We start from the raw sequence: 12,806 nt of genomic DNA on the forward strand, positions 1-12,806 counted from the left end.
AACTGAGCATGTGAGCACATTCTACACTGCAGCCACCATTCAGTGGGCACTCACCATAGCTGCTAGCATCTCAGGGCACTGGGTTCCTCGGGCATTGGCCTGTCACCCCTGCTGCTCATAGCTGAGGGCAGAGGGCCCGCAGAGCTGCGACCATTGACTCATCCAGGGCTTTGACCGTCGTAGCTGTCAGCCACTAAATAGATTCTTCTTCGAAGGGACTCATCATCACCCTTTCCACCGCATTTCCCCTCCACTCTGGGTTCAATGTTGCCTCCTATTTGGGTCACAGCGACATTCTCCCCACAGGCTTCTCTGACTCAGCTCTCTCCTTCCTCATCCAATCTGCCTGCTCCCTACCAGGCTTGGCTTCCAAAAGCAGTGCGTCCTGCTCAAACACCGCAGGCAGCTCTCTGATCCCCAGTGGCCTAGGCCTTGGCTCACAGAACCAAAGTCCAGCCCTGGTTTGTACCCTTTCCATCACCTGCCTCCCCTGCACATCTAGCCACCTTCACCTGTGTTGTCATCCCCTCCACACGCTGTTACTTAAATCACATCCAAATGTCTGGGTCAAGTTCAAGTCTCACTTCGCCCTTGAACGCTGGACTTGAAGACAAACCACCAACCCTGATGTTACTGTAGATAACATGGCTGTTTTTGTTTGAATTACAGCCTAAAGGAAATGCTCAGACAAGAATCTGAAGGCAAATACAGTATTTGAAAGCTACAGGAAAGGCTACAGGGAGGTGGAAAAGAGGGACAGGGAGGAAGAGCCGCCAATAAAAGGTGCAGATCAAGTCGGTTACCATCGGAGCAGCCGGAGCTCAGTCCTGTGGGGATGGGCTAGCCAGGATAGGACACACACCTCCGTTATTCCACCCAGGAGGAGGGAGCTGGTGCATTGATACACCAACTGGAGAGTCCAGTCATTGTTGGAGAGCTGCTCCACCTGGAGCTGGTGCCCAAGCACCTCCAGCCTATGAGCAAGGCCAGAGGCAAGAGAAAGCTCCACATGAAATCCACGCAGGTGCTGGAAGCTAGAAACCCAGTGTGAACACCAGGACGGTGAGGGGGACAGGATACGGATGGGGCAAGGCCCACGTGTGCTTCAACAGCCACACACAGTTCATCACTCAAACCAGGGCAATCAGAGAGTGAAAGGGAGTACCATCAATAATCATTCTGGGAAGCAGGCAGGATTCAGGATGACCTGGGCAAATTACCACGCGTGAGCTTGCATTTGTAGCTGTGACTTTTGTATCAAGCTGATACGACTCTACGCAGTGCCTTCCACGTGGCTCTGTGCTCATCACCGAACCGAGTAAGGTGCTTAAAATAAAGGAGATGCTCAGAAAACACTGCACTGCTGGACCCAGGATGAGGGGGCCACCGCAAATTCAGAGTCGTGTGCTAGTCAAAGGGCATAGGCTTTAAAGTCAGACAATCCTGAGTTGAAACCCAAACCCCACTGATTCACTGCTAACCCCGGGTGTAGATATGACATCTCAAGAGTTGGAGTGACGATGATGATATCTGCCTTGCACAACTGTCAAGGATCAGAAAAGACCTATACAAAAGCAAGTCAAACTACAGCAAACTGAACCTTAATTTCATTATTATTCCACAAGCTAATAATGATAATATGGATTATCAGTTTGATCATTATCCTTCAGGCTCCTACTCAGCACTGGTTCTATGTCTGTCTCAGCTCAGCGTTTTATTTTCTTCTCTGTGGCTGTGGATCATTTTCACATAGCAGATGAGTTGAGCCTTTGTGAAATGCACTTCCATTCACAGAGACAAGGAGGCTGAAATTGGCTGGACATTCTCTAAGTCAGGAGTGGATATGAATTTGAAAAGGGAGAAGTTAAGAGGGTAAGATCTGGTATGAGCTGTTAGCTGAGCTGATCAAAATCCGAATCTCCAGATTAAGCTTCACTGTTTCTCACACTTTGAAAGGCTATGAATTAAGAGGAAAGTGATAGTGGAAAGACACCCGGCTTTTCAAAAAGAGACGTCTAACACCCCAGAAGTAAACAAACCTGCCTTAAGCTTCTGAGTCATGTCCCTGGCTTACTCATCACCACTGCTTTTATTGTCCACTGGGAAGATTTTCTTTGTGTTTATATAACAACAAGAAAAATGGGGTAGACAGAAGGGAGAACTTATAAACCCAATTACTGTCCCTCTGCAATTTGGAATCATAATTTTTCACTTTGTGAAGAAGCTTAAAAACACCAGGCTCACTGTAAATTTAGAAATGAGCGGGGAGAAACATAAGACAAAGTGGAGAAACGTACTCTCACCCCGCATAGGCTTCTGGCACATCCTCGTGTCAGAGACAGTATGATTTCTTTTAACTTATTTATTTTATCAACATAATACATGCATATAATTTTCAAAAGTTAGTGATAACAGTACTAAAAATTTGTAACAAAATACAGCAATAACATGCACCAGTATTCCCTGTCCAAAAGGCTCATTCTCCAACCAGTAACTAATTTCAGTAAATTCAGATACTACTTCTGGAATTTACTTCCACATTTCTAAATAATATGAATAAATAAAGAAGAATGAAGAAATGGTTAGTTCCCCTATATCCAGTCTCCCATTCTTCCATAGGAATACATATGCCAACTTCTAGCTGAGCTCAAGAGTTTTTGAATAAAAATATATTTTTTCAAGCTCCCCTATACATGGTTGTGCTATTAAATCTGGGCTAAAGGGATGTGAGTAAAGCATTACATGTCACTCTCAGGAATCTTCCATAAAAGACAATTGAAACATATACTTTGACTTCTTCATTCTTTCTTCCTTCTTGATAAATGGAATGCAGACATAATGAGCCATACTGAATCATGAGGTTAACTTGGGAATGAAATTGTGCCCTGTCAGAACAACAGAACAAGCAGAAGCAGAGTGGGTACCTGACGTTTTAGGGAGCAAGGCTGTCACCTGAAACCTGACAGCTACATTAGGAGAGAAATAAAAACTTTTGCCTAATGCAACAAAAAACCAAACAACCCAATTGAAAAATGGGCAGAAGACCTAAACAGACATTTCTCCAAAGAAAATATACAGATGGCCAACAGGCACATGAGAAGATGCTCGACACCAGTAATTATTCAGTTCAGTTCAGTTCAGTCGCTCAGTTGTATCCGACTCTTTGTGACCCCATGAATCACAGCACGCCAGGCCTCCCTGTCCATCGCCATCTCCCAGAGTTCACTCAAACTCGCATCCATCGAGTCGGTGATGCCATCCAGCCATCTCATCCTCTGTCATCCCCTTCTCCTCCTGCCCCCAATCTCTCCCAGCATCAGAGTCTTTTCCAACGAGTCAACTCTTCGCATGAGGTGGCCAAAGTACTGGAGTTTCAGCTTCAGCATCATTCCTTCCAAAGAAATCCCAGGGCTGATCTCCTTTAGAATGGACTGGTTGGATCTCTTTGCAGTCCAAGGGACTCTCAAGAGTCTTCTGCAACACCACAGTTCAAAAGCATCAGTTCTTCGGTGCTCAGCTTTCTTCACAGTCCAACTATTGCATCCATACATGAGCCCTGGAAAAACCATAGCCTTGACTAAATGGACCTTTGTTGGCAAAGTAATGTCTCTGCTTTTCAATATGCTATTTAGGTTGGTCATAACTTTTCTTCCAAGGAGTAAGCGTCTTTTAATTTCATGGCTGCAGTCACCATCTGCAGTGATTTTGGAGCCCCCAAAATAAAGTCTGACACTGTTTCCACTGTTTCCCCATCTATTTCCCTAATTATTAGAGAAACACAAATCAAAACTACAGTGAAGTACCACCTCAGAAAACCCATCAGTAAAAAGTCTACAAATAACAAGTGCTGGAGAGGGTATGGAGAGAAGGGCATCCTTCCACACTGTTGGTGGGAATGTAAGTTGGTGCAGCTGCTATGGAGGACAGTATGGAGGTTCCTCAGAAAACTAACCCCGCAATCCCACTCCTGGGCATATACTCGAACAAAACTATAACTCAGAACGATAATAACCTCCCAAAAAGGAACAGGAAGAAATAGGAAACATGTACAGACTAATCACAAGCATGGAAATCAGAACTCTAATAAAAAATCTTCCAACAAATAAAAACCCAAGGTCAGATGACTTCACAAGCAAATAGTACCAAAGTTTAGAGAAGAGCTAACACCAGTCCTGCTCAAACTCTTCCAGAAAATTGCAGAGGAAGGAACATTCCTGAACTCATTCTGAAACCACCGTAACCCTGATACCACAACCAAAGATCCCACACAAAAAAGAAAACTACAGGCTAATATCACTGATGAACATAGATGCAAAAATCCTCAACAAAATTCTACCAAACAGCATCCAACAACACATTAAAATGATCCTCTATCACAGTCAACTGGGCTTTATCCCAGCCATGCAGGGAGTCTTCAATATACTCAATCAATCTAATATACCATATTAACAAATGGGAAGATAAAAACTGCATGATCATCTCAATAGATCCACAGAAAACTTTTGACAAAATTCAACACCCATTTATGATAAGAGCTCTCCAGAAAGTAGGCACAGAAGAAATCTACCTCAACATAATAAAGGCTAGATATGACACACCTACAGCAAACATTATTCTCAAGACTGAAAAACTGAAAGCATTTCCTCTAGATCAGGAAAGACAAGGGTCCCCACTCTCACCACTATTAATCAACATAGTTTTGGAAGTCCCAGCTATGGCAATCAGAGAAGAAAAAGAAGTAAAAAGGAATCCATATTGGAAAAGAAGTAAGTCTCACTGTTTGCAGATGACATGATAATATGCATAAAAAACCCTAAAGATGCCACCAGAAAACTACTAGAGCTTTTCAATGAATATAGTAAAGTCACAGAATATAAAATTAATACACGGAAACCCCTTGCATTCCTACGCACTAATAATGAAAAATTAGAAAGAGAAATTAAGGAAACAATCCCATTAACCACTGAAACAAAAAGAATAGCTGGGAATAAGCCTACCTAATCCAAGCCAGGCCCCAACAACACGTGAACCGTGAACTTCCAGATGTTCAAGCTGGTTTTAGAAAAGGCAGAGGAACCAGAGACCAAATTGCCAACATCAGCTGGATCATCGAAAAAGCAAGAGAGTTCCAGAAAAACATCTATTTCTTCTTTATTGACTATGCCAAAGCCTTTGACTGTGTGGATCATAATAAACTGTGGAAAATTCTGAAAGAGATGGGAATACCAGACCCCCTGACCTGCCTCTTGAGAAACCTATATGCAGGTCAGGAAGCAACAGTTAGAAATGGACGTGAAACAACAGACTGGATCCAAATAGGAAAAGGAATACATCAAGGCTGTATATTGTCACTGTGCTTATTTAACTTATATGCAGAGTACATCATGAGAAATACTGGGCTGGAAGAAGCACAAGCTGGAATCAAGATTGCCGGGAGAAATAGCAATAACCTCAGATATGCAGATGACACCACCCTTACGGCAGAAAGTGAAGAACTAAAGAGCCTCTTGATGAAAGTGAAAGAAGAGAGTGAAAAAGTTGGCTTAAAGTTCAACATTCAGAAAACTAAAATCATGGCATCTGGTCCCATCACTTCATGGGAAATAGATAGGGAAACAGTGGAAACAGTGGCTGACTTGATTTTGCGGGGCTCCAAAATCACTGCAGATAGTGACTGCAGCCATGAAATTAAAAGATGCTTACTCCTTGGAAGGAAAGTTATGACCAACCTAGATAGCATATTAAAAAGTAGAGACATTACTTTGCCAACAAAGGTCCGTCTAGTCAAGGCTATGGTTTTTCCAGTGGTCATGTATGGATGTGAGAGTTGGACTATAAAGAAAACTGATCACTGAAGAATTGATGCTTTTGAACTGTGGTGTTGGAGAAGAATCTTGAGAATCTCTTGAACTGCAAGTAGATCCAACCAGTCCATCCTAAAGGAGATCAGTCCTAAGTGTTCATTGGAAGGACTGATGCTAAAGCTGAAACTCCAATACTTTGGACACCTGATACGAAAAACTTACTCATTTGCAAAGACCCTGATGCTGGGAAAGATTGAAGGCAGAAGGCGAAGGGGACGACAGAGGAAGAGATGGTTGGATGGCATCACTGACTCAATGGACATGTATTTGAGTAAACTCTGGGAGTTGGTGATGGATAAGGAGGCCTGGCATGCTACTGTCCATGGGGTTACAAAGAGGCAGACATGACTGAGTGACTGAAGCAAACTGAAGTGAAAGAGACAAAAGACCTGTATGCAGAAAACTGTAAGACACGTATGAAAGAAATCAAAGATGACACAAACAGATGGAGACGTATGCCATGTTCTTGGATTGGAAGAGTCAACACTGTGAAAATGACTGCATTACCCAAAGCAATCTACAGATTCAATGGAATCTCTGTGAAACCATAGAGTTCTCTATTCTTTATTCTCTAGTTCTCTATTCCTTAGAGAACTAGAACAAAAATGTTCATAATTGGCATGTAAACACAAAAGACCCCAAATAGCCAAGGCAATCTTGCAAAAGAAAAACAAAGCTGCATAAATCAACTGTCCTGACTTCAGACTATACTACAAAGCTAAACCATGGTACTGACACAAAAATAGAAATATAGACAAATGGAACAAGATAGAAATCCCAGAATAAAAACCCATGTGACAATGGACACCTTCTCTTTGACAAAGGAGGCATGAATATATACAATGGAGAAACAGTGTCTCTTCAATAAGTGGTGCTAGGAAACCTGGACAAATACATGTAAAAGAATAAAATTGGAACACTTTCTAACACCATACATAAAAATAAACTCAAAATGGAGTAGAGACTTAAATGTAAGTCCAGAAACTATAAAGCTCTTAGAGAGAAACATAGGCAGTCCACTCCTTGACATAAATCATAGCAAGACCCTTTATGACCAACCTCCTAGAGTATGAAAATAAAAAGAAAAATAAACAAATGGGACCTAATTAAACTTAAAAGCTTTTGCACAGCAAAGGAAACTATAAACAAAGTGAAACGACAACCCTCAGAATGAGAGAAAATAATAATAAATGAAACAACTGACAAAGGGTTAATCTCTAAAGTATATAAGAAGTTCATGCAGCTCAATATCAGAAGAACAAACAACCCAATCAAAAAGTAGGCAAAGACCTCAACAGACATTTCTCCAAAGAAGACATACAGATGGCTAATAAACTCATAAAAAGATGTTCAACATCACTCATTATTAGAGAAATGCAAATTGAAACTATAACGATGTATCACCTCACAGAATGGTCAGAATGGCCAGCATCAAAAAAACCTACAAAAGATAAATGCTGGATAGGGTGTAGAGAAAAGGGAACCCTCTTACACTGTTGGTAGATAAATTCATACAGTCACTATGCAGAAAAGTATAGAGATTCCTTAAAAAACTAGCAATAAAACTACCATATGACCCAAAAATCCCACTACTGGGCATATCATCTCAGGAAAACTTAACTGAAAAAGACACATGCGCCCCAATGTTCACTGTGGCACTATTTACAATAGCTAGGACATGGAAGCAGCCTAGTTGTCCATTGACAGATGAGTGAATAAAGAAGTTGTGGTTCATGTATACAAAGGAATATTACTTAGCCATAAAAAGGAATACATTTGAGTCAGTTCTAATGAAGTGGATGAACATAGAACCTATTATATAGAGTGAAGTAAGCTAGAAAGAAAAGAAACAAATACCATACATTAATGTATATATGTGCAATCTGGGAAGATGGTACTGATGAACATATTTGCAAGGCAGCAACGGAGACACAGATGTAGAGAACAGGTTTGTGGACACAGTGGGTGAAGAAGAGGGTGGGATGAATCGAGAGAGGAGCAATGAAACATATACATTACCTACATTCAGTTCAGTTCAGTTCAATTCAGTCGCTCAGTTGTGTCCAACTCTTTGCGACCCCATGAATCGCAGCATGTCAGGCCTCCCTGTCCATCACCAACTCCCGGAGTTCATTCAGACTCATGTCCATCGAATCAGTGATGCCATCTAGCCACCTCATCCAGCCATCTCATCCTCTGTCGTCCCCTTTTCCTCCTGCCCCCAATCCCTCCCAGCATCAGAGTCTTTTCCAATGAGTCAACTCTTTGCATGAGGTGGCCAAAGTACTGGAGTTTGAGTAAGCTGTTTCAAATGTTACCCATTACATATCTTTCTTTTTTTTTAATTTTATTTTATTTAACTTTACAATATTGTATTGGTTTTGCCATATATCAAAATGAATCTGCCACAGGTATACATGTGTTCCCCATTCTGAACCCTCCTCCCTCCTCCCTCCCCGTACCATCCCTCTGGGTCATCCCAGTGCACCAGCCCCAAGCATCCAGTATCATGCATCGAACCTGGACTGGCAACTCGTTTCATATATGATATTATATATATTTCAATGCCATTCTCCCAAATCATCCCACCCTCTCCCTCTCCCACAGAGTCCAAAAGACTGTTCTATACATCAGTGTCTCTTTTGATTATTTCTGCTACAACTCTCATTTTTCCTTGAGTTAATAACTGCTCCATTTATTTCATTTGCTTAGTTTACTGTGTGACTGTTACAGGCTAAATTATGTCCTCCCCAAATATGTATGTTGAGTTCTTAGCCCTCAGTACCTCAGAACGTGACTGTATCTGGAGGCAGAGACTTTAAAGAGGTGATTAAGTTAAAATGAGGTCACTATGGTGGGTCTTAATCCAGTATGACTGGTGCCTATAAAAAGGAAATCAGGAAATGAGGACACAGACACATACAGGGGAAAGACCACATGAAGATACGGTGGGAAGGCGGCCATCTGCAAGCCAAGGAGAGAGGCCTCGGAAGAAACCAACCCTGCTGACACCTGCATCTTGGACTCCACCCTCAAGAACTGTGAGAAAATGTATTTCTGCTGTTTAAGCCACCTAGTCCGTGGTATTTGTTATGGCAGCCCTAGCAAACTAACACAATTAACTCTTTGCTAAAAAATTTAAAAAAGATATATGCACCCAATGTTCATAGCAGCACAATTAGGCAACAAGACAAGGAAACCACCTAAATATCAACAGATGAATGGATAAAGAAGATGCCATCCAGATACGAATGGAGTAAGAAAGAAAGCCATTTGCAATACCATGGATGGACTGAGAGGTTCTCATACCAAGTGAGGCCAGTCAGAAAGAGAAAGGTAAATGCCATATATCACCCATATGTGGAATCTAAAATATGATATACGTGAAACAGAATCATGGACACATAGAGAAAAGAATAATGGTTGCCAAGGGGAAGGCAGTTGGGGTGGGGGGATGTGGGAATGAAGTGGCAGATTGAGGTTAGCAGATGTAAGCTTTTATATATAGAATGGATAAATGACAAGGTCCTGCTGCAGAGAACTATATCCAATATCCTATGATAAATCAATGGAAAATACATACATAAAAAGTGCATATACATATATAAATGGATGACTTTGCTGTATAGCAGAAATTAACACAACACTGCAAATCAACTATATTTTGTAAACAAAAATTGATAAAAAAACTTTTGCCTAGTTTAATTGTTATTTTGTGTCTCTGTATTTTACAGTTAACCAAAATATGTATATTTTTGCTACTTCATTTCCCAGTTTTAGAAAGTATCTACTGATGATCTATCAGTTCAGTTCAGTTCAGTCGCTCAGTCATGTCTGACTCTTTGCGACCCCATGAATTGCAACACGCCAGGCCTCCCTGTCCCCAATCCCTCCCAGCATCAGAGTCTTTTCCAATGAGTCAACTCTTCGCATAAGGTGGCCAAAGTACTGGAGTTTCAGCTTTAGCATCATTCCCTCCAAAGAACACCCAGGACTGATCTCCTTTAGGATGGACTGGTTGGATGTCCTTGCAGTCCAAGGGACTCTCAAGAGTCTTCTCCAACACCACAGTTCAAAAGCATCAATTCTTCGGCGCTCAGTTTTCTTCACAGTCCAACTCTCACATCCATACATGACCACAGGAAAAACCATAGCCTTGACTAGACGGACCTTTGTTGGCAAAGTAATGTCTCTGCTTTTGAATATGCTATCTAGGTTGGTCATAACTTTCCTTCCAAGGAGTAAGTGTCTTTTAATTTCATGGCTGCAGTCACCATCTGCAGTGATTTTGGAGCCCCCAAAATAAAGTCTGACAGTGTTTGCACTGTTTCTCCATCTATTTCCCATGAAGTGATGGGACCAGATGCCATGATCTTTGTTTTCTGAATGTTGAGCTTTAAGCCAACTTTTATAATCAGATCAGATCAGTCGCTCAGTCATGTCTGACTCTTTTCGACCCCATGAATCGCAGCACACCAGGCCTCCCTGTCCATCACCAACTCCAGAGTTCACTCAGACTCACGTCCATCGAGTCAGTGATGCCATCCAGCCATCTCAACCTCTGTCATCCCCTTCTCCTCTTGCCCCCAATCCCTCCCAGCATCAGAGTCTTTTCCAATGAATCAACTCTTCACATGAGGTGGCCAAAGTACTGGAGTTTCAGCTTTAGCATCATTCCCTCCAAAGAAATCCCAGGGCTGATCTCCTTCAGAATGGACTCGTTGGATCTCCTTGCAGTCCAAGGGATTCTCAAGAGTCTTCTCCAACACCACAGTTCAAAAGCATCAACTCTGGTGCTCAGCCTTCTTCACAGTCCAACTCTCATATCCATATATGACCACAGGAAAAACCATAGCCTTGACTAGACGGACCTTTGTTGGCAAAGTAATGTCTCTGCTTTTCAATATGCTATCTAGGTTGGTCATAACTTTCCTTCCAAGGAGTAAGCGTCTTTTAATTTCATGGCTGCAGTCACCATCTGCAGTGATTTTGGAGCCCAGAAAACTAAAGTCTGACACTGTTTCCACTGTTTCCCCATCTATTTACCATGAAGTGGTGGGACCGGATGCCATGATCTTCGGTTTCTGAATGTTGAGCTTTAAGCCAACTTTTTCACTCTCCACTTTCACTTTCATCAAGAGGCTTTTGAGTTCCTCTTCACTTTCTGCCATAAGGGTGGTGTCATCTGCATATCTGAGGTTATTGATATTTCTCCTGGCAGTCTTGATTCCAACTTGTGTTTCTCCCAGTCCAGCATTTCTCATGATGTACTCTGCATATAAGTTAAATAAACAGGGTGACAATATACCAGATAAATATTTGGGTTTCAAATAACCTCTACTCCTCCACTTGCACATCCTTCATCCTGTTATAATATTATAGCTATGCAATTTTTGTTCACTGCCAAACCAAGTAATACACTATCAGCATTTCCTTTCTTGTACAACTTTTCATGTTATCTGGAATTAATAACTGCCTTATTTTTTCATTTAGTTAATTTTCTCTATGGCTACTGCTAGTTTTTCTATACAGCAAGGAAACATATCCAGTGATCTATCAGTCCTATTTTTATTATTTCATGTTATTTAACATTTTTCAGATGCTCCCGCTAGAGTCTTTTCTCCCCCTGCCCCTCAGGTCGGGCACCTTGTTCCTGTGTGGGATTCTCAGTTTCCTTCCTGTCAAGTAAGTCTGCTCATGTTTTGGTTTCTCCTTTCCTGTAACTGGAAGCTTCCTAAGACTGTCTAAAATGTAAATTATATTTCATCTGTCTTGTAGGATGCAGATATGTGGATGGCCTCAGGAGTTCTGCAGGCTTGCAGGACCCATCAGAGCCTGGAAGAAGTGATGCTGGCAGAAAATCACTTCATTCTTCTGTGCTGTACACAAGAGTAAAACCAGGCAGGGAAAGACAGTCTCCGCAACAAGGTTTTCCAGAAGCCGATAAAAGGCGTCATCACTGCACCTGGATGCAAGGAACGCAAGAACGCCAGACACTCTTCTCACGAATGTGCCACCTTTCAAAAATCTGACTTAACTCTCTCCCCTGGGGCAGAAGACGTTATGTGACATGTGATGCTTTTCCCCCTCATCACCTGGAATGAGAGACTCTGAAAGCAAACTCCTGAAGCTCATTAGCTGTATAATTAACCAACTCAAAATCTTCCAGCATTGCACAAGGAAATCAGCAGGTGGGCAGCCCTGTTAGCCCAGGAGACTGCTGGCGGGCGTGCCTCCGAAGAGCCCAAATTTTGCCCTGCCCTTCCTCCATCTCCTCCTAAGCCCTTGATCTCAGACCAGCAGTGAGCATGGTTTTGTGAAAACTTCAGTCGGTTTGGGCCATTTCCCGTGCAGTCTTGGATGAGTACCTTGGAAAACCTGTTTCGCTCCGGGTAAAAAAAAAAAAAAAAGCCATGGTGAATGAATCCAGTACCATTGTCTTGTTTTTTAACTGAAAATTGTATCTCAAGGTGTATTCACTGAAAGCAAACACACAAAGATCCAGGAAGCGGAGGGAGAGGCTATTTCCCACCACTTGACTCTGCGACCCAGAAAATCAGGCTCGTGATATTATTGCAACGTAGTCTGAGCAGCATCCGCTGACCTACTGAGAAGGTTTAGCATTGCCATAGGGACTCGGTGAGCAGCTCCATGGCTTATCACGCAGCAGGGACTCAGGGAACCCCCATGCTCCATCGCTAAGGACTGCAGAGGAGTTGGTGGGAAGGTTCTATGGCCCTTGTGGTAGCCCTGGTGCCATTTCCCTCTTTTCAGAGGAGGACACAGCAGACAGCTCTTCTCTTTGGCTGTCTGTCCTTTTCCTTCTATTTTTCTCACATTCCCTTCAAATGTGGCTGCCTGTGTGCTATGCTGATGTTCCCCCAAATGTACGTATCATATACTATTATATACCCCATAAGTTAAGGCAGTGTTTCTTGGAAA

Source organism: Bos mutus, chromosome 22 (genome assembly GCF_027580195.1).
Source record: "Bos mutus isolate GX-2022 chromosome 22, NWIPB_WYAK_1.1, whole genome shotgun sequence".
In the NCBI taxonomy this organism is placed as follows: Eukaryota; Metazoa; Chordata; class Mammalia; order Artiodactyla; family Bovidae; genus Bos; species Bos mutus.